Genomic DNA, 23790 nt, shown 5'->3' with positions numbered 1-23790 from the left:
CTCGTTCATTAGAACCTCGCAAACTCCCCGCAGCTGTTTTCCTTGAGTGCTCAGTGGTAAACTCGACGTTTCCTGCGCGTTGTCGCCTGGAGTGCGGAAACTGCGTGACACGTGGAAGGTGCTTAACCTCCTCAGTGGAGAATACACACACACACACACACACACACACACATATGGACTGAGATAAACACAGAGAAAGAATCTGTAGATCTTAAATAAAAACATGATACAAATGAAAATCATGGACTAGAAATAGTCTTCAATTTGAGTGATTTGGATTCAAAAGGTTATATTTATGAAGAGTTGATGAATAAACTGTGAAATACCAACATCAGGGCTGTTTCTAGCGTTGTGGGGGCCTTATGCAAGATGCTGTTTGGGGGGGGCTAGTTTGCCAAAGATGCCACATTACACTTCACAAGCAAAACAGGCTACAGTCATGATAACTATACTCGTATTAAAATGAAACAGTCCAAGTGTATATAGGGATTTATTAAACACAAGAGACAGGTCATTTGATTCTACCCCGGGTGGCTCGGGGGCCCTACTGTATGCCCTTCGCATAGTTCACATATAGCAAGAAACGGCAATGACCGACATGACTGAGTATAGAAAGAAAGTAAAATATATTCCAGTCCAAAAAGTTTCAACTTGACAAAACAAAACAATATAATGTATAATAATCAGGGCTGCATGAAGCCATTTTGAGGCCCAGGGGCAAACATAAGCTGTCATGGCCCCAAATTCTCACTGTGCACATTCTGTTCTTTGAATACGTGTCTCTAAATATGAATACATTTGAATATTCCATGAATATCACTTTTCACTCAGAAAGTCTTTCAGTCATTTACATGCATGTCCATTTTTTTGCTAATTAAATCACAGGAAATGCCACATTGGCAGTGTAGTGTATGATTACTGAAGAGAGAAGGAAGGGAAATGCACTCAGCTCATATTCTACTGTTCTGGGGTTTTGTTTTTGTTTTTTGAGATTTTTGAGGCCACTATAAACAAATAAATTACCCATTATAAACCAGACACACCATCCTACTGGTGGATGAACATGAACCATCTCTCTAATTCATATACATGTATACATTTGACTTTTTTTATTCAGTTTTCTTCCAAAGATTCAAAGAGAACGAAATTCGAAATTGGCGTTCAAATAATGTAAATCTTGTAAATAGTGTTTTTATTTTTGCTCTATATTTATTTATCTGTGCCATCTAAGGAGTATGTACTATAGATAGGAGCTTTATTGGCTCACAGAGGTTGGACCTTTATTGGTTATAAAGTGGCTGCAGATTTAAAGTGAGGCTTATTTCAGACATACATATGGATTATAATCCTCCAAAAAAATCTCCATGATCAGTTAAAAAAGGTGTTATGTCCCTGCATTTACACAAAGAAGTATATAGTGTTATAGGTCAGTGCACATGACCTCACAGCAAATGCCATTTAAAGTGCTGCATACGTTTGTTTCTGCAGATATATAATATAGTGATATAATAGCAGAGGGTTTCATGTTGTTGACTTCTTGAACTCTCTCGCTCTCTCTCTGGTGCCGAACATTGTCAGGCTCTCCTGTGGGAACCTTGGGGATCACCTCTGGGTGTCGTGCAGGGTGCAAAGTCTACACACCTCGGTGCTGGCAGACACCAGAGGGCCAATGCACTGCCACTGAGCTCGTGACCTCCACTGGACACAGCTTTAAATCAGATTGATTTTTTAATACATTTTATTGACGTGGCAAACGCACATGTCATCTCTCACACTGGAGGAATAACAGGAAAATGTGTGGCACAATGTAAAGAAAACAAGGTTGTATTTCCTGGAGCAAGTTATTTATAATGCTGGTATATAATAACATACAGATTTGAGCATCAAAAAGACATTATATTGTCCACATGTAGATGTACAGACGTTATAATGCAGCTCTGATAGCCTCTTGAACCCTGGCCTGGACTTTCCCAGGGTTTGGTGCCAGGACTCTCAAAGTGTCACTTACTTAGGTGTGAAACTCGCTCACCTCCAGAGTTAAACTTTAGGTCGAGTGAAGCAAAAACTCAACATGTTATTCCTATAGAAACTGCGTCAAGAGCCTTAGTATATGTTTAATTGTGTATATGTTTTAAATAATTATGCATAAAATTGCATTTGGATTCACTACCATGTGTATCTGTTGTAAATATTTGGTCGAAGTATGGTTACGTGTGACAGAAATGGTCGTAAAAATAAATAGAAATGACACATTAATGCATAAATGGGCTCATACTGCAAATCGGGTCACAACTAAACGGGTCCACATGAAAACAATTGTTTTAAATGCACTTTTACTGGGTTCATTTACAGTATTTGGCCATAAAATTGTTCAAATAGTTTCAATAGTTAGGTGACGTCGGCAGAATTCAGTCATGCTTGTTGGTATGTGAGTGAAACACTGTTGGTTCTTGGAAAATTCTGCGGTGGCATGAGACATAATGACTGTTTTCTCCTGGTAACCAGGCACTATGCGGGAAAACACATGGACGTAACGTGATCAAATACAAATAACAGCCAGACCTGACCTCCATGTAAAAGTATCTTTCCAGATACTCACTTTTTTAGTAATATTACTTAAGTAAACGTCTTAAAGTGTATGACCTTTACTGTACTTTTCTGATATAAAATGTACTCAAAGTTAAGAAGTAAAAGTAGCCATGGTGGCTCAGTGGCAGGGTGAGTTGGTTCAATTCCTGGCTCTGCTAGTCTATATGTGTCCTTGAGCAAAGACACTTAACCCCATGTTGAGGCGTGTAAATGAACGATGTGTGAAAGGGTGAAAACCGTAGTGTAATGCAGCTCTATATAAATACAGACCATAATACCAACTCTTCTTCTCATTTTTATAGGGTAGTAATGAGTAACACAGATAATTAGAGGAAATATAGTGGCGTAAAAGTAAAAGTTGCTAGAAAGGACAGCCCGTGGCCAAGTGGAAAGGGAACTTGACTTGTAACCGGAAGGTTGCTGGTTCAAATCCCCACCCGGCCAAAAAGAGCTGGGGTACCCCTGAGCAAGGTACCCAACTCCCAATGCTCCCCGGGCGCTACTCAGTGTGGCAGCCCACTGCTCCTAATTCTAGGATGGGTCAAAAATGCAGAGGAATACTTTCCCTAAGGGGATTAATTAAACTTTAAATATAAACAAAGTACAGATACATGAATTGTGTACTTAAGTACAGTAACTAAGGTCAATTCGTGACCCTGGCACTTTATATACATTTTATTATTTATTTATTTTTGTGTCTTTTTCCAACGTTGGCCGCTACACACTCCACTATCGCATCCTTGTGTAACCGTGTGACCTCTGGTGAACTTTACAGCGACATGTTCTCAACTCTTCAGACTCTGAGGCTGCGCCTTGTTTCCCATGAGCTTGTGTGAATGTGGGTGTGAAGGACGCACACCTCGGGGTTTGGACAGTGTTCGGTCCCAACTTTGACCTCTGTGTCACAACTGCCACTCACCCTCTCTCACCTCTTCGTTCATGCGCCATCTTCTAATGTCAAGTCAAGAAGTTTTTTTTTTGTTTTTTTTTGCAGTATAAATGTAAAAAAAAAAGGACAGATACCAGTTTCTTTGTGGTTTAGTCTAATGTGTGTTAATTTCTACCTTTGTAGGATTTTAAAATCACCTGAAAACCTATGATTTCATGCACATGCAAAGTCATTTTGTCATGATTTTGTAACACTTTTTCCACTGGAAATATTAGGGGGTTTAATTTTTTATATTTGAAGAGAGTGGAGTGTCATGACCCTGGGAATTGTGTTGGAGCTTTGCTGGACTGGAGCTGTGCTGGTGTGATCCCAGACACCAGAGAAGGTGACGAAGTGTGACTCATCCGAGGTGAGACCTTCAGTTCCCACAGTCACACCTCGGCTCGTCCCTGGCTCACAGAGACCTTGTTTTTCCACGCAGGACAGTGTTCATTATGTAAAAAGATGGATTTTTACAACGCTCTTTTGTGTGCTTTACACATGTAGTTCAGCTGCCAGCCACAGCGGGGCGCTGTGGTTCCGCTCACGCACACGTTTGAGATCAAAAAGAACATGGCGGCAGGAAGCAGGTTTTTTCTCTTTTTTAATCACGTAAAGTAGTAAAGTTTAGCGTCTGTAGAGCGTTTAAAAGTGACTTCCACGAACTGACTGATGATGTTGTCACAGTAAGTACTGTTTTTTTTCTACATGTTTAACTTAAATTGTGTTATTTATGGGTTAGGAAGGATTTAATTAAACTTTTGAGAGGGATTTTCACTCTAAGATATTGACAAATATCTGTTTATCAGCGTGACACAACGTAAGATATTGACTTAACTGGCAAATGTGGAAGTGGTGAGTAAATAACACACTTGTTTGATAATATTAGTGTCAGTGTTTGTTGTAAACAGTGGTGCCAGTCACACGGGCTTGTTTTCAGTTGGAGCCGTTTTCCTCATTTACACTGAAAACTACAAACATTTGAAGGGTTGTACAAATATTTTATATATTAAGTTAATAATAAAAAAATGTATAGAGAAACAAATGATAAAGTATGCATTGGGAATTTGACTGGATGTTTTCAATTTTGTTGTTGTTACTGATGTAATCAAGGGTGTAGCTAACTAAGTGTAAGACCATCTAAGATGTATTGAGTTTAAAGTTAGTGGCAGACATATATAAGAATTATATTTTTATATATTATATTATATATTTTATATTATATTATATATTATATTATATATTTTTATTATATTGTTGTCTCAAACGTAATTATAGATCTGTGTAACACTGGACTGTGTTGTACTCTGCACTTCAATGAAAGGAATAAAACACAAAGAAAGAAAGAAAGAAAACTGCAGTCAAACAGATGGATTTAACTGCCATTATTTCTAAAAGACAGTGAGATTGCATTTGACCAGCAGATGGCGCAAAATAACCAAAGGTGACCCGTCAACATGGGCTTTGGTGTCTGTGGTGCAACTTTGCAAAGCTGCCATGTGGCGGCGTTGTTGCACCTGCTTAGCAGTAATCTTCAACGGCAGGGAAATTCGTGTTTTGTCAACTTAAAAAAATAATATAAATACTGACAAATGATATTATATATTAATTTATATGAAATACATATTTTACTAATAAAATGTTTTTTTTTTACTCAAAAAGTAGAGGATTTTTACATTTAAAACAAATTATTCCAAATGACTGAGCAGATATTAAAGATATGACCACAATTACACATTTTGTGCTCATTAGAAATTAGAAATAAAATATCTTTGCCTTTTTAATCATGTTTTAATCTTGAATTTCAACCAGTCATATTAGAAATAAAAAACTTATGAATAATACATAGAAAAAAATCTAAACGTGTTCGTAATTTAGTTTATATGTATTTTATTTTGCATTTAAAAGACAAAACGTGTGCATCTTATCTTATCTTATCTTAATGGCTATGTTATTCATTTTTATTATGACATGAGAGAAGCTTTTTTTCTTGCACTGTTATATGTCATTTAATTTATTTGTATGTCACCCCTCAACTGGCAAGAAACCCTTTATAAAACACTTAAAAGTCTGTTTAATGGCGCTGCACAGGTTCCTGTCATCCCTGTGTTATGATGCACAAGCGCCAAACAGGTGTGATCAGTGGGTTTAATGAAGCAGAGAAGAAGAATAATAAATAAATGTGTCAGCGAGTGAACTCCTCTGTAGTATTTTTCTGTTGAGCTGAGACGAACCACAGTGTTGCTGCGGCTCCTCTCAGCACATCAACATTCTGGCTCATGCTGCAGCCTAAGATATATAGCTGTTGTGCTTTTCTACTCCTTGTTATCTCACCCTCCACTTAAATAGTTAGTTTGGTCTCCTCTCTCTTTCTCTCTCTGCGATGTGTGCAGTGGAGATAATTACAATTTCAGCAGCGTTTGCCAGGTGATTACCTCATAATCCCCTATTTCATTTGATAAGTCACGCATTGATTTAACTCAGAGTTGGACCTAATGGAGTATCTTTTCCACTGCCACAGTGATTTGTATGCCGGGGCGAAAGGACAACGGCGCATTGGAAGCAGAAAAACAGTCGCTCGCCATTCCTGCTCACTCAGTCACGAGTGAGAGATGAGCAACAAAAAGGCAGGTGGTTTAATCACAGCAACCTAAATGCAAACACTAAATCACTACAGCGGCTGATACAGTAACATGTGGTGGCGTTTAAAATAGAACCTCTCACATGAAAGCTCCACGCTTTCTCTCTTATATTCTCTCGTCTTTCAGGCGAGGGAGGGGCGCGGAGTGAGGATAGCGGTGCATGAGAGATAAGGCGAGCGAGGGGAAGGAAGACCTGCTTGGTATTCACCTGTCTCTCTGGATCAATAAAGGTAATTTGGGCTGATTCCTCCCCGTAGGCCTCTTAGCAGACAGAAGGGGAGAAGGGTCAGCCACTGCTGAGCTGCGGGAGCTGGAATAACTTAGAAACACACTCTGCAAATTACTGCCTGAGAATCTCTCATTCAGCTATTCCACCGCCGCGACAAGAGCGGTGCAGAGTGTGAACGGCACTTTTATAGCAGATGCCAATGTTTCGTAAAAGGCAGGCTTTGTTGGTGTCGATGGCTTCCCTATAACTTTACGACCGACGTGAGACTTTCATAAGGAAAAAAAGGCTAAACCTAAGTCCTAACCTTAACCCTGACATGAAAAAAGAGAGAGGGAAATGTTTTTTAGTCATGACGATCGCGTTCCACATTTGTGATGGCGGCCGTGCAGTTCAACGTGGGGTTACGAGACCCATGGAGAGGACGGGAGCTGGGTGTGTTCAGACTCACAGGTCAAGCCTCGTAAATTACCATGGCAACAGGGATGTCAGGTGAAATAAAGGCAAAAGTAAACCCGATGGAAGATCAAAATATGGTTATTAGTGATGTGATTTTTGTTCCTCGTTTAATTCCTCATTCCACTTTATTGCAAGCTTTTGAAATGTTCCTCCCTCGCATTCCTGATCACAACCTCTGCCTTTCGGTCTCTTGAGGCTGTGTCAGGTCTCATCAGTCGCTTATAGGCATGGAGGATGCCGTCCGTCATGTGGGGTCACCAGTCCGGCAGGAATGCTCTCCATGTCAGGGATGTCAGCAGTGGAAAGTGATGTCCCACGGGAGGCAAAGCTCACAAAGTGAACCCCACCTATTATCAGTTACTGCTGCTATCTCCTACGTAAATACTTCACACACCTGTGTGTGTGTGTGTGTGTGTGTGTGTATATTTCATTTATTTAACAGATACATTGAGATTTAAATCTCTTTTACAACGTAGACTTGGTCAAGATGGCAGCATAACAAAATACACACTTTTTTTTTTTGCTTATTTTAACCATAAAAGGGGCCCAAAAATGTCCTGTGAGTAAGTGCTTTTGCCCATCTTTCTAGAATAACTTTCAATATCTGGCCGTTTATTATATTAATTTGAAATTTGAACTGTATAAAACACATTTAATATAACATTTGTTTGAGGGTTTTCTGTCTCAATGTCCAAAAACAAACCAAACAAATGGAAACTTTCTACAGACGTTTTTACCACCTCTCTCCTAAGGCTGAATCTCAAGTGAAATTACCGTAATAACCACATGTTGACTTTGACGTGCAACTTCTCAGCTTCTCAGAAACCGTCGTATAATCGCGGTGATGCGAACGTGTCGTATACGATGCGTTCGGTGTTAAAAGCTTAAAGTATAATATCCAGTCAGTATACAACATACAAATGAGCCATGATATTAAGAACAAGTACTAACTCTAAGAACATTTGCATTAAATGTCTTTTTACAAATGATTCTAGGAAGCTTCACGCATGCTTCACCTATTGTGAATTTGAGGTGGTTTCACACATGAAACTAGTTGTCTCTGAACAACAGCTCACTTTGGGGTTTTTATGCTTTATCACTTATCCCCATGTTTAGTTTCCAAAAAAAGTCAAATGTCATGTAGTCCTGCAGCCTGGAAAACTCTTCGTATGTGGGGGTGAAATGGGATCCAGATTGGCCTTTAATGCAACGCATCAGACAGAAAATAAAGTTAAAGTGTTACCATTCCAAAAAAGGTTTTTGATGTTACATTTTCAAATAACCAGGAAAGTCTCATTTGGATAGATAAATATATAGAAATGCTGTGTTTTTGAAACACACATAAATTTCTGATTCCCTCAATATTTCCCATCAGAATTTTAAAGGGCAAATGTAAGAGAATATAGCATGTGTAACATTTTACAAGCCTTAAGGACGAGTTTTGCCTCCAACCCTTTCAGACGACGCGTAATTCCGCTGTAAGAACCCTGCGAAAACATCAAGTGTCTCGCATAAATTGTATTAATTCTCTACTTTTGCCTTCCACATCCCGCTATCCTACTTCCATTATCTTTTGAACATCATTAATTGTTTCTCGAGGAAGCACATATTGATAGTCCAACATGTGCGGAACTGTTTGAGGCTGACTAGTTATTTCCATTCTAGTACCCTGACCTAATCACCATATCTTATTATCATTCACATGAAAACACTAATTACAAAGGCAGGGTGAACCTGATTTATGCTAATGGAAACGTGAATATGCGACGGATGCATTAATCTAGAGTATAGGACCCTGCGCTGGTGTTAACTGTGATTAGCATGTGATTACCATAGCATCGGTTATATCTACTGGAAGCCCTGCTTCTGATGGGGCTGGTGGGGAGAAAAAAAAAAAAAAAATCTCTCCACTCGCTGGCAGGGAATGAGACTGTGACTCTTCACAGCATGAGGAAATAACATTAATAGTGCAAAATGAACAATTTTGTTTGTTTTCACCCGCAGAAATATGTAATTAGAAGGCAGTCGGCGTTAACACTTTCTGTTTACAGATGAGTGCGGTGACTCAGACGCGTCAGAGCTTTGTGTCATTTGTGATTTACGGGGATTAGGGGAGAAAATGGAGTTTGAGTGCCAGCGAAATGAGGGTCAGCTCTCCCGAATTCCAAACAAAAGTCGTGTTTTTGTTTGTTTTCTCTATGTCAGGTTTTTACTTTCCTCTAAATGCAACAGCGGTGCAACATTTCAGGGTGTTGAACGTGTAAAAAGTCAACTTAAGTAACACTTTTTTTGCATAATTCATCCGTTTTTTTGTTAATTTGATTTGTGTCAAATAGGATGTCATTGTATTGGAGACTGTTTTAAACAGCAGGTTAATATACACTTGGCGTACTGTATACGGCAATGTAGCGTACGTGCTGAGAGACCACACAGCTTGTGTTTATTTATGACAAATGTATTCGATAATCTAGGTCGGATTTGTGTGGGAACGGTATGAAATTGACTCAGCAGAACTCGTCAGTGGTGGTGAAGGAGCAACAGTGTGGCCTGTGGCAGATCAACAAGTGTTGCACCATATGTTGTTTTCTGGTCTTTTTAATTGGATTTGTTGATCAAAAAAACAAATTGTGATGGAATCAAGTGATTCGGCACCACAGTATCTGATTATTATCTGATTATTATCTGATTATTACGCACTGTATTGAGAGACAGCGTGGCTCAATAACGCCACTTTTTCTTGTCTGATACTGTATTTTGGACAAGAAATATAATACAAGTATAATATCACAACATTGATTATCTGCTGATGCTGACATCAGCCCGACATAGGTGTTTTATAACCAGTCGTTTTTAACAGTAAAACAAATATTCTGCTCCTGTAAAGATGTCCTGATCTTCAATCCAGTGATTTTCACTAGTACCACATAGGGCTGCAACTAATTACTTTTTTGATAGTCGATTAGTCATATGTAATAGAACTGTTAATCGACTAATCTCATTTACTCGATGCAACTATTTAGTTGCCAGCTGTTGAATTTAGTTTGTGGTTGTTTTAGGCATGTTTTGTGAAAGGTGATGTGAGCTCATCATAAGAAGACAACATTAACCACCAACATTTGCAGGAACTTTTATTGCTGACTCGAAGTCCTGCCGAAACTTCTCCTCGAAAGAGTCTGAAATGACCGATGGAGAAATGAATAAGTTCTTCTTTCTTTGTCTTCTTTTAAAGGTCTTGTTGCAGCCGCGCTGGCTTGACCAGATGCAAAGAAAGTGTTCCACCGATCAGCGTTCTTCAGCACACAGCCCCGCCCCTTTAGAGTTCCCGGTGGCCGCTTGTAAGTACTTCTTTCTGTTAAAGTTTGGGGTCGAGGGAAAGTTTTTTCCCTGGGTAATGTCGATGGAAATGTGCTCAGGTTTCTCAAAATCCCAGCTGATTGAGGAAAGTTCCTGTAGTGGAAAAAGGGAATTCTGATGTTATGTTGTTTTGCTCTGCCCTCATGTTTTTGGCTCCACCAGAACTGAGTCAGTGAAGGCATCACATGCAAGTATCTGTTGTATCAAGGATCTTAGCGAAGATAGGTAGAAAGTGAGATGACTCACTCCATAAAAAGACGATGTTGTGAAAAAGGTGTGCGATGATATAACAACCAGTTATTGACAATCAAAATGAGTTGCCGACCACTGATACGATACAGATTATTGCATCAGCTCAGCCTCATCCCAAAGTGAGAATGCGCCGAGATGCTTGTCATTTAAACACCATGCAAACATGTGGATGTGCTGAACACGACACATCCTCGCGCAGAGTGCAGGTGCCTCGCAGTGGCAGTCCTCTGCACCATCTGTTCCCGCCTGCCGGACCTCCTCATGCGGCTTCCACTGGACAGGAGGATGTGTTTGTTTTGGGAGACACATGAGCACAAAGAGGAGAGAGCGGGGGGGGGGGGGGGGGGGGGGCATCCCTCTAACCCTGCTTTGATCCCTCCATTGAGCGGACCCTCGCTCTGTGTCCCCCTGGCTTGTGCCTGCCCTGGATGTCTGAGGCTGTGGGGCCGACACTGTGCACATGGCACTCCAGCAGAATGAGCCTATTGACGAGGCGACAGATTGGCTTTGAGTGTACCTGACGGTTATCCCCCCACACTTCTGCCTGCTGGTCCCCCTTCTCGCTCTCCCTCTCTTAACCAACCAAAGACAATCCCCGCGTCTCCATCGTTCTAATACAAATTGCCAGTGTGTAGTGGATTTAAGAGAGTGGCAGAAGCCATTGTTGGGTAATCTGTATCAAAAAGGAGAGGTGATGTCGAGTGTGGTCCTTTTCTTAGTCGGGATTAGGCTTGTGTTTTTTCTGTTAGCCCACTTTGGGTGATACGTTTTCGGCTTCAGTCATAGCCTGGTAGAGATGGAACAAGTCAGATTGTTCAAATCTGACTTGTTCCATCTCTACCAGGCTATGACTGAAGCCGAAAACGAAATTTGACCTTTCACATACATATCTACAAGTGTCTTGTAGCAGCACGTGTGTGCGCATACACCTTTTTGCATGCGTCGCCAGCAACGACAGAAAACATTCGCTCGGTACTGAAGCAGGAGATGGATAAGATGAGATAAGATGTACCCTTGTTTTTTTTTTTTTTATCTCCTATAGGGGGAAATTAGGAAATGGAAGGCACTGTCCTCCATGCTGTAAGACCAGAGAGCTCAGCGTATATGTGTAGGCGAAAAGGCTGCATTGATTCTGACACGCATCAGATATAAATCTGATCCAGGACAACATGCTGAAGTGACACTAATCTGATTCCAAAATTGTAAGTGATGAAAAGATCAGATCCGAATCACATCAACCGACAAAAGAAATCAGTTATGAGTTATATCAGCAAAGCAAGGGTGTATGTGTGTGTGTTTGGGGAGGGGGGATTCATCATTAGCCGAGCAGAGGGTCATCTGGCTTTAATAGGTGTTCTCAGGTGTGGGTTCTGATGTCTGCGGCAATGGTGTTGTTTGCTGTTGGGAATCAGATCCTGGCTCTCCCCTTCCCCCAGCGCCGTCCCTGTGCCCCGCTCCCGTCCCTCTGCAACCCAGCTAATACCAGGCTCATTACACCGCTATCGATCGGGCCACGCCGCACACCAAAGGGCAAAGAAGTCTCCTCTCTCTCTGTCCTCCCTTTCTCCCTTTTGTCATCCTTCTCTCCTCTTTTACCCTATCATAACCCGCTCTCCTCTCTACGTGCCCTTTCTCATCCGCTGACATTCGCGCGCAGAGAGCTATTTCCTCCCTGCCAATTATGTTTTCTTGTCGCAGAGAGATGAACATTTCAAGGAACTGGGAGTGCGCGGGGTGAAGGCTACGGCATAGTAGTAAAGCACCGGCGGAATTATGTGGAAATTATATGCATTGGACGGGAGGAAAAACACTTTCCGCTTTGTTTTAAATGTGTTTACAACATTTAATGTCCCAGGTGGTTGTCTTCAGCGATGTATAGAGAGTGATTTTTGACAGATGCTGAGAGAAGATTATCCAGACTCTTACTTACACCCCCCCCCCCCCCATTGCTTCCCACTTCTTCCCCTCAGGTTTTTTTTCCTCCTTCTCTCTTTATCTTGCAAGAGATTTGATGTCGTGTGTAAAATAACACCCAATTTATTATCCAAATCTCTGTAAAAGTATGCCGGGCCTTGTGTGGGGCTGAAAATGTAAACACTGCGAGGGTGGCTTTGACGGAAAAGGAAAGACGGGCGTTGAATTACAACACTTGTACTCGCGTGTAATGCAGTTGGTGCAGTGAATCACGGCGGATTTGACCGTCGCGCACAGATACATGCGTTAAATCTGTACGTGCTGAGATTAAAAGGTGATAAGGAAAATGAGGTTGGGCCCACATTTTTTGGATCAGACAATATTTGTATAAATACAAGTCTAAATTAATTGTAAAAGACATGTTTTCCATGTCTTTATGGTAGTAGAGTTTGGAAGTGGATCCTGCAGTAAGTGATTTTATGTCACAAAATAATTGGGCGTTATTTTCTTCTTTGGTACAAGTTAACCACAAACTATACCTTGTAATGGGTAGAACAGTAATTAAATTCAATTCAATTATTTGTATATACAGGATAAAGCGGTAGAAAATGGATGAATGGATATATAAACATTTATTTTACTGTATTTACATACATTACGTGCACAAAAGTAGTAATTCTTATAATATGCAACCAAAATGCAATGAAATTAAGGACGGATAATGACAAAATCACATTATGATTTGCCTGAATACTTTGATGTGATGTTGACACTGTAATGTTCTTTTGATTAATTAGAGCTTCAACTAACGATTATTTTGTAATCGATTAATCCGTCGGTTATTTTCATGATTCAACGAGTGGTTGTTTGGTCCATAAAATGTTGGAAATGTTAAAAAAACGTTGGTCGGTGTTTGACAAACCTGGAAATCACGATGTTCTCGAACGTCTTGTTTTGTCCAGAAACCAAAATGATTTCTTTGTTACATGGAGCAAAGAAATGAAGAAAATATTCACATTTAAGAAACTGAAACGATCAGAAATGTTTTTTTTAATTGTGAAAAAGCTTTAAATCAGTTTATAAATAAATAGTTGATAATTGATGAATCGAGTAATCGTTTTGATTTGTTTCACAAATTCTTCACAAAAATTAGGGAAAAAAAGATACAGTACAAAGAAATTACAGCTTACGCTGAAGCTGCGAGTATAACAATCCTGTTTGGCCCTTTTTTCAGCCATCCATCCATTTATGTTTTTGTCAACCTTTTAAACTTTTTGTTATTTTCCCCCCGTCATGTTAAGTAAAAGTGCACCACGAGACACATCTTGCCTCGGCAGCCCTTCCCTTTGTGTTGACAGAATTTATTTGAATTTTCTGCGGCTACAGTAACTCAGCAAGGGGTTGTGTGTCCTCTGACCTCCAAGCACACAAGCCGCATGGCATGTTTAACCATAATTGTTTGCATACCGTATTACAGCATAATTCTCGACTTTGCAGTAGTGTCCTCTAGCGCCTGTGGTCACACACACACTGTGTATCCATCCGTGATTGCACCCATTTTTTACACCACCGCTTTATCATAAGTTCAGTGCCGCGATGCAGAGGTTGCGGCGCTGGGTTCTCCCCGTTGTTAGCCAGGTTAGGGCTACCTCTGACCCCCCGCTACCTCTACATCTTTGTTTCACGGCTGACAGAGGGAGTGCCAGGGCTCCTCGAGCTCGGGTGATTTATGACCAGCAGCTGCTTTTGCAGCACATGTCCCACACAGCTGGGTGTCAGATGTGGTCTCCCTGTAAGCAGAAACATATCTGGCAACCCCAACATCAGTTGAGCGCTGGACAGAGTGAGGGGGGAGGAGGAGGAGGAAGGAGGGAGGGAGGGCTAAGGAGGAAGAAAGCCGGAGTGACAAGATGGATCTCATGGAGATGAGAGAGTAAGCAGGAGAAATAAATAGAGCTGTTGGGAGGGAGGAAAAAAAATGAAACTGTGCAAGAAGTAAAGGAGAATTCAAGCCCTGACACAGGGGAAAAAAAAGAAGAAAAAAGTGAGACATGTGGTTGAAGACGATTGATTTGAATGCACCAGCTAAGCTCTGCATTGATTTCTGCTGGTGTAGAGAAAGCAAAATGTTTGTATTATGTCATAAGCCAATTAGCTGCAAGGAGACTTCTCCCCCTGTGTGCATATTGACCCACAGTCTGTGGCTACAGCTTTATTGTCTGGGGGGTGCTCTATAAAAGATCAATAACAGGCGAGTGATTGGATTATGGGCTGATCAATGCATTGTACTAATATAACGCCAGAGTGATTACAGAGCACTGGCTAATCGGAGGCCTTAGAGAACAGTAATGACATCACACCCCTGCTGAGGAAAGTGTGCATCTTTAAACCAAGTGTGTGTGTGTGTGTGTGTCTGTGTCTGTGTGTGTGCTGGTGGGTACGTTTCGCACACGTGCAGGTGCATGTCACATGTGCACTTGTGAGTGAGAGTTTCAGTGCAGGGGGTTGCGTGGGGGGGGGGGGGGGGGAGATGATAGGTTGATTTTTTTCTTCAAACAGGTAAGAGAAGTACTGCCAGATGGCGCTCACAAGAGGCCATCATCGGATTCTCGCTGCAGCGCGGTGACAGGACTTGACTCTGTCGAGCAACATGTGTGGAGACTGTGAGGGAAAACGCACTGTACACAACCTCTACGTTTGTGTTTTTGTGTTGTTTTTTTTCTTGTGTCATATTGTCAAATTAGATTAGCAGCTGGCGATAAATGCTGCTTTTTACGGGCATTGTTCTGCGTGAGCGCCGAACACAGACATTTTTTCCTTCTATCGTCTCTATATTTGTGCGGCGAAATTGTCGCCAGATGTTTCACAACAACACTTGTGACGTTCACGGTCAAATGGTGATCTCTTTGTTTTCTTATATTCCGTGACACGGGCGGCATAGTCACACTTTCAGTTCACTTTAAAATCTAATTTTGAAAAAAAGCTTGAAACAAACATATTTTTGCCCTGTTTACAACCAGGCCAGTGAGGGATGTGGAAACAGAAATAGTTTATTCAGCTAAAGACTGAGACCAGATTGCCATTTAATTAGATACAGTGTTAAAAAGAAATGACACTCACGTTTGAACGTTTTAAATTCTTACAGAAAAAACAGTTTTTTAGCTTCATTTTGACACTGCTAAAAATAAACATGCCGGTGTTTTTAATCCATTTCAGCAGCGCTACAATACAACAGTTTCAACAAATGCCAAACATTGTAACCCGCATGAAGATATGATTTGGTGCCGGCCTTTTTTTTTGTTTTTGTTAAATGTAATTTAAAAACTGGAAAGCCACTTTTTTTTTTTTAAATCCACAAATTTTTGGAGCTGTCTTTTTCACCATAAAGTGCCAATTTCTTAATTCCCCCCCCCCCCCCCCCGCCTTATTCCCAAAAATTGCTGCCAAAATTTTTGAGAGTTCGTCAAGAAGCGACGGCAAAAAAAAGCACCCAGCTGGTAAAGTTGTCCATTGTCTGCTTGACTGAGAGGAGAAACGTGACTGGCAGGCTAATCTTGTTAAGCACTTAGCACCAGAATGCCAGAAAGTAATGGTGTAATGATAATGATGAACCTTTTCGCGAGTAATTATCGGCGTTCAACGCGTGTCAGGCTGTTTACTATAATTGAGTGAGTGATAGCCACCAATTTACCTCACTGCCATTCATAATTTCTTTGATTCGCCAAAGTGGTTAAAAGCTCATGCTGCGATGATGTGATATGTACTGTTCACCAGCTACTGAACATGAGAAAGGAGCACTGCTTTTGTCCCCCTTGTCTTTTATCCACCATTTTCTTTCCTGATGGAGGAGGAGGGGGGGAAGGAAAAAGTGACAGAAAGGAATAAGATGTGGTTAAACACCTTAAATCCCTTTTTAAGGTGTCTTTGTTTGGTTTCTTCTTAGCTGCTTTGTCTTGCGTCTCCTGTTCAAATACAGAGCAGAGATGTCATCTGGTCCTGCAGACTTGCGCGCGGAGGCTTTGCTAAAGTTCCTGTTTGCTCAAGAGTTTAGGAGGCTTTTATGTGACAAATTGTGAAAGACTTTATAAAAGGGACATAATGAAAAGCAGTATATTTTAAACCAGGGAGGGAAAATAGAAGATATGTTGCGGTTAATGTGTTTAGACGACAGTGGAAATTAAATTGCGTATTGAAATGCGTTTTTAAATTGATTTATTGTGTTTATTTTTTGGAATAGAATAAAGTAAAATGTAAAAATAATACAATTATCGCAACACATTACTGCAAAAAACATGGAGAGCAGTTTGTTATTGACTCTGGAGAATTCCATGCTCTATAACATAAGTTACCTGTGTCTTTATGATACACCCTGGGCTTCTCTCCACAGGTTTTTCCCCCTGCTTGTATCAGCCCGGAGCTGTGACGCATGTTTTTTTTTTTCCGCTGTCACTTTCCTTTGGCTGTTTAAGTGTCCGTTCAAAAGCGGCGCTGTCCCGGAGGGCTTGTCTTTTACCCGTCAGCCCTGTCGAAAGCACTAATCACTGCTCAAAGCTCGAGCGAGCGCACCGCGTGCTTGTTAGCCCTCGTCCCAATCTCCTGCCACGTTCCTCCCCCCCTTTGACACCCACACGGGCACTTAATTCCCCCCTATTATGTTCTTATGTTTCTATAGCCTCCTAATGAGACAAGAAAGGGGAGTATCAGGTTGTGTCCATTGATGCGACCGACCCGGCGTGTGTTGAATGTGTGTGAATGCATGTGCTGCTTCTCCGAGCCATCTGCCCATCACGGGAACATGCCGTGTAATAACAGAATCATGACCGTGGAGATCAGGGCCGCAGCAGGGAGCCTTGTATTCATGGAGCTTTGAAGGCAGCCATCCAACACTGATCGGACACGCCCAGCTCGTTCCGTCCCGTCCCCTCCTCTCTGTGCTTCTTTATGTGCACCCCAAACCTTCACGTATCCCCCCAGATCCATCCTCGCAGCAGTGTGGGCCTCAGACTCCCATGTTACCGCGGGTGATGTGGCCGTCGGGGTCAGAGGTGCTTGTTGGAGGTGAGGTTCAGACACTGGGCCCATCTGATGCCACCATCTGGACGAGTGACCTGACATAATTAGTTATTAATTCTTCTCGGGTGGGGAGGAGGAGGAGGCGGAGGAGGAGACGGAGGTGGTGGTTACACACACTGCTAATGCTCCTCATTCACACTGCTGCTGGATTATGGATGTAACTGTTAGAGAGGAATTAGTAAAAGTTAAAGAGAGAGTGGGGAAATAAAAATGTGTCTGGGTCAATGTAAACAGCGTGACTTAAAGATATGATGTCTTTTAACACTTTGGCATTAAAATAGCGAACAACAATAAGACATTTATATCGTAATACTTAAATTGTACTTGCTTTAGTCAGAAAGTTTCTAACTCTCCTAAAATAAAATCCATAGAAATCTGTATGATAAATATCTCTTGCTGCTTTATCCATGTTTGTCCACATTAGTGAAGAAAGAAATATTTGGTAACGACTATTTAGCCACTGTGTTATTGTTATTTTTTTTGAACCAAAACAAGACAAGAGAACAATTCCCATGATCCCACGCTGCCGCCAAACTAGGTTCATTTGTTATCGTTTTCAGTTTTTGCACCCATGGCGGCAAAAATTACATTCTGAACACATAACGGTGACATACTTCCAATTCAGTGATTTAATTTAATTAAGAGGATGGGCTCAAAAATAGCCAAGATGAGCTTTAAAATACAATGCAAAAAATGTAAATATGTACTAGTGTAATCGACTTGAATTCAGTATGAATTCAGTATTGAATTGGATTTATTTACTTATTAAGGCTGAAGATACATGAAAAGAAAACTAAACAAGTGCCATTCTCTTGCTGCACTGGCAGATCATTTCGCTTGAAACAAGTCGATTTCCCCTCATAGTGGTTATATTTTCTTGGTTTTTTTTTAGCTGCATTTTTTGCAGTAGGTTTAACGTTCAATCATTCATTTGCCTTCGGAAGAGGTCTTTATGAACTATAAACTGCAGAAATTGCAATGACGTCTTTAAAGACGTCGCAAACGTCTCCCTTAATGCGGAAGACTCCTCCGTCACTGTTTCTGGTGCATGTTTGCTGCATTGGTATGACTGGCGAAGCTCACTCGTGAATGTGAAAACTCTCTTTCTGTCATTGTTGCCAAACATTTAACCCAACGCTTTATGTGTAGCAGAGGAAGAACTAGTCTTTACTAGAAGATAAAGGAGAGAAAGAAAACAAGAGCACACATAGAGCATTATTTGATGTACATATTGCGCGTCTCCGCTCTGCTCTTTAATGAGCGGGTTGCAAAGTCACACTCGGCTAATGAGACGGCTCGGCTAATTGTTTTGACACGGGAATAATTATTATAAATTTATATCAGCTACATCTATTTGGTTGTAATCTGTGAGTGATTTGCTGGAGAAATCCATCTCGCGGGCGTTCAGCTCTTTTGTGCCGAGTGTGTAATGTGACCATCAAGGACTGTAGAGGTACAGTGTCAGCACAGGCCCCTCCTGCTGCTCTGCACTGCTTCCGCCGCTGCTGCAGCAGCAGGGGAATCTCCTCATTGGCATGCAGGCGGTGACTTGGAGCTGTGGAGCACTAGCACCTTCTCTCTAGGGACTCTCTCCTCACACTTCCCTCTCTCCTGCTTTCTCCTCGTCCGTCTCTTGCGCTCTCTCTCTCTCTCTCTCTCCCTCTCTCCCTCTCTCTTGCCGCCCCCTCACGCAGCTGTCACAATATCTGCTCGGTACGAGTGTTGCAGGGACCGTCGGAGCACAAGAGCCTGGCTGATGTGACGCTTTTGAAAGGGAAGATTTCAAAGCAGGAGTGTGCTGAAAGGCCTCTCCAGGCGTCGAATCTGTCTTAAGATTTACCAAACGATTTGTTGCATGCAGGTAGTTTGTTCATGGGGCCGCCAGGGGATTATCCGTGCAGGTCTTTAGGAAATGATTTAATAAAGACACACGTCCAATAGACGTATTGTCGCACATTAATTAAATCACTTTAAACGTGTGAAATTCAAAGTGACAGTATCAGAATTCACGCTGATGGGGGATGTTGGCAGATTGATGAGGAGTTTACAGCGAAGCGCAAACAAACACACAAACACACAAACACAAACTCCTTGGCATGCGTTGGTGTTTTGCAGAGACGTTGGCAGGGACAATGGCAGATGAGAGGCACAGAGAGGGAGAGAGAAAAGAGACGCGGATGCTGTGTGGCTCTGTGGATTTGGCAGGAGTGAAAGCAGTGAGAAGAACGCCGATACCAGCCAGACTCAAGCTGTGGGCAAATCAAGTGTGAAATCAGGAACAAAGGGATTCACAGGATTGAAGGGCATTAGATTCACACCGTCTGAGCCTTGGTGTGTGCGTGAATGTGTGTGTTTGTGTGTGACAGGGGATCAGGATATTTTACTTGTAGTCTTTTTAATAGCCTTACTGCTGAGAGATTAGTGAGCTTTAAATTAAAGGGGGGGTTTTTAATGAAAATGATCATGTTTTTTTTGTTGCGGTTTTAATTTAATATGCAAAGTGCGATCAAAATAGCTGACAAAACTTAATTTTTATACTTGTGGGATTTATTTTCTGTGGCCTCGGTACTTGTGTGGCTTTAAAACCAGTTTAACACACTAGAGAACAGGATTTTACTAGACCTTTTTTTTTTTATATATATTTATAGAATTTAGTGGCATTTTAAGTCAACCATGATACGTGTGAAAACGTCATTCAAAATCGAACTTATCAGCAGATGTTTTGCTGTATTTGTGTTAGGGCAATTAATCGAGATTTTATCGAAATCGCAACGCTACAATCACTACTGTGATTTTCAAATGGCAGGAGGTGCCTGTGTGTCAAAATATCATCTTAGATCAGTTATTGTCTTGATCTATATGCATCTTATTCTACAGACTGATGTCACAAATCATATCGCAATCGCAATTCCTGTCAAACTAATCGCAATTAGATATTTATTTCTGATATTTGTGATAAGTGATTAATAGTCATATTATATTAAATTAAGGATGGGAATCGGTATCGGTCCGATACTGGTCAGAATCACCGGATTGGATATCGGAAAGATAAAAAATGTAAAATCCAATACAATCCAAAAATCATATAAATATCGCATGCTTCACTATGTACAGATTGTAAAAATGTAAATGGATATCAGCAAAAGCATTTTTAGCAGAGTCATGTGTGGGCTGGTTATTTCTTCTCTTTTGGGGAGAACAATATTTGTTACACAGTTGGGAGAATCATGTCTTTGAAGTGACTCGGCACAAATGTGTTGTTGTTGACAGCTTCATATGTTCATAAATGGTCTAAAATCAGACTAATGTTGAGTTTGTTGAGACACAAAAAGTGGTCTCGTGCCACGTCCACCTGTTTTTAATGCAACATTTTGATTGTAATGTTATTTCCACCTTCATTATTGTCCAAAAACATGTGAAAAAGCAGATTTTAATATTTTTAATGAGCTGAATATAATATGTATATATGTATATAATACATACGAATGTAAGTTTTAGCGAAATGTCACTCTCGTGTTTCAAACAGTTTACACACACCGTGTAGTTAATAGTTTATTTGGCCTAAATCTCTGGCGTGCTGGTGCCACAAACAAGAATCCTCATTTCCTCTTTACTTTTATTGCAGAGCGACTTCAGTTACTCGGTTCAGCCAATCCGATCAACCGGATGACCTCAATATCCTGGTCCGCCCAATCAAAACATCTAAATGTGTTGTGGTGCGGTGAGGTCTGCTGCAGAGGTGTCACATGAGCTCCCTGGTTGAATGATTTTCCCAGGTCTTGAACTGTTCCTGCCCCTGCTTGACTGATTGTTTATGGCTGTGCAACATTTGCCTTTACTTTCTCAGCACAAACATCCACAGGCTACAGCTCTGTTGCTCAATATATGGAAGGGAGGGAAGATGTGGAAGGACGGAGAAGAATTAAACAATTATAAGATGTCAGTGAGCACTCAGAGAGGTCATAAAGTATACACGGAACAGAAAACATGTTGGAACATTTTCCTCCCCTCTGGTCTGAAGCCGCTTCATAGGGATGACTCTTCGCTAAGTGCCACGTTGAATTATAGGGACTAGCAAGGGAGCGCTTTAACTGATGTATGAATATGCAATTGTGCCTCAATCCTGGGCCTGAAATCAATCAAACAGACATTCGGGGGGCTATTCTGAGCCTCACCACCTGCACCCCCGCGTTTTCTGTGGTAATTGTGCAGGCGACGAGCCGCCGTCTCTCCTTCACCACAATTATGAAACTCTGCGATCTTTGTCCTCTCCGTTCTGTAGTTTACCTCTGAGCGCGTGACACAGCTGGCGTCGTTATCTCTTAACTGTTAACACCTTATGGCGTAAAAGCTGATTCACTCCCTTTTTAATTTTCAGTAGCATAGCAGTAGTAATCTGCAAGTGCTTTCATTTGTGCAGGACTGTGGTTCACAATGAGGGTTTCCGGAGAGTAAGGAAGTGTTTAACCTTTAGCACATGTGTTCACGCAGTGCAATCATACACATGGACGCTTTGGTTTTTTTTTTTACTCCTGATTGCTCCCTAAATCTTTTGGTAACGTCTGGAAAGGCTCCCTAAAAGAAACGTCTCTCTCTTGTTAAATCAAGTCTTACTCAACTCTCCCCAAATTTAGCTCTCCGTGTTTGACTTGCACTCGTGCCGTGTTTTGCTGGAGTGCTTCCATTTTTCGGAGACTTTAGAACAGTGTAGTCAGCTACATTTCAGCCGTGGGTGTTGCAGTCGTACAGCTATTGTCACGACACATTGCGAATCCAGATTTTTATCAAGCGTTTTTTCCACAACAGCGCAGCCCTCGAGTGAATAATGTATTTACCACGAATAGGAACACTAATCATACTACTTACACATTGTTTTGCTGGTAAAAATGCTGTACAATTAAGTGTAGAACTGTTGCTTTCTCTATATCATAACTGATACTTCATTACTTTTGCAGGTTTGACTTACATTAAAATGAAACGATTAATCGATTATTAATCGATGACTAAATGAATTGTCAACTGTTTTGATAATCGGTTATGCGGTTTGTGTGTTTTCTAAAGAATTAGTGATTTCTGTGATTTCTTTTCCAGCTTCTTAAAGGTGAATATTGTCTGGCTTCTTTGCTCCATATATCTAAGAAATCATTTTAGTTTGTTTTGAGAAAACAAGACATTTGAGAACGTCATCATTTAATGGACATTTTATAGACCAAACGATAACTCGATGAATCGAGAAAATAAACGATGAAAACAAAAAGTAGTTTTACAAGCTTGGATTGCTCCTCCCACCTTGGCTATTCTTTAAATACACTCTTTATATTTATACGTGTCTTTCAGGCTCCTTAATAGACTGTTTCAATCAGACTAAGGTGGGACAGAAAGCATCTTGGACGCAATGGGTGAGACAAGTTGGGAGGTGTGAGCAAGAACGCAAACTGTGGGCAAAAAGCCCAGTGTTTGGCAGCCGACTTTATGTGTGAAGGCCTTCGGGGCACATCAGGCAAAAGCCCCAGTGTTTTTAGAAGAAGTAGCTCAGCAATAAACACACGCTCGTTCCCTTTTCTACACCCCAGTGATGTCAGGAGCAGCGCGGCGCAGTCACTCTACCTCCCCCTGGAATGACAGCAGCGGTGATATCTGGCAGACCATCACATGGTCACGTCATGCAATGACTGATGGGAGAGCGCTGCGTCCAGGGCCTCCCGGACTGTGCTGGGTCCAGGTCCCTCGCAGCTCAGACAGGCGAGCTACACAGTTTCTCCAGCTACACGTGAATTAGCTGCATACATTAAAACACGTGGCAGAGAAATTGCCTCTGAGCCCGAGGTCAGGGCAGCTTAACATGCGAGTTCAACTGCTCTGACAGAGGGAACGTGTCGCTGCAAAACATTTAGTACGTGTCGGCTCAGTAGTCAAAGCAGTTGCGCTGTTGTAGTAATTTGTTCTGATTTCTTGCTCTATGGGTTTGTGGATGTCATTTTGGTACAGTCAGGTTTTCTTTAATATAATTATGGGGAAGAGTTTTGATAATCCCATAAAAGAGGAAATGTTACTTTTAGTGGAGCGTGGTAACAAATATTGTGGAGGAGGTTCTGTTAAGTAGTCAAGGTTTACACAATAATGTAAGGAATAACTTTGTTTGTGGACCTTGCATTACCAGAAAGACGAGGATTTGGCAAATAATCCACTTCCAGTCATCAAATTACAGATAGTGGTGTGATAACATGTAGGATAAAATGTATTTCTGGCCTGGTCTATATCTATATGAATATCTAGATATTTACAAATAAATTCTACAAAGATGCCCCTGAAAGTTTTAAAAAGCAGTAGTTTTTTTTGCTCATGTGGCAGAA

The 23790-nt window shown here is 41.2% G+C and overlaps 1 protein-coding gene across 1 annotated transcript in view; it reads left to right on the top strand.

Moving 5' to 3' along the window:
• Positions 1 to 6283: 6283 nt before the first annotated feature.
• Positions 6284 to 23790, top strand: part of LOC131443748 (cartilage intermediate layer protein 2-like) — a 69442-nt gene continuing 51935 nt past the window's right edge. Inside the window, exons 1-2 of the mRNA XM_058613678.1 lie at positions 6284 to 6389; positions 10074 to 10179. The gene's annotated coding sequence lies outside the window, so the exon portion shown is untranslated. The remainder of the gene's footprint in view (positions 6390 to 10073; positions 10180 to 23790) is intronic.

Source organism: Solea solea, chromosome 17 (assembly GCF_958295425.1).
Source record: "Solea solea chromosome 17, fSolSol10.1, whole genome shotgun sequence".
In the NCBI taxonomy this organism is placed as follows: Eukaryota; Metazoa; Chordata; class Actinopteri; order Pleuronectiformes; family Soleidae; genus Solea; species Solea solea.
This window is presented reverse-complemented; position numbering and strand designations above follow the sequence as displayed.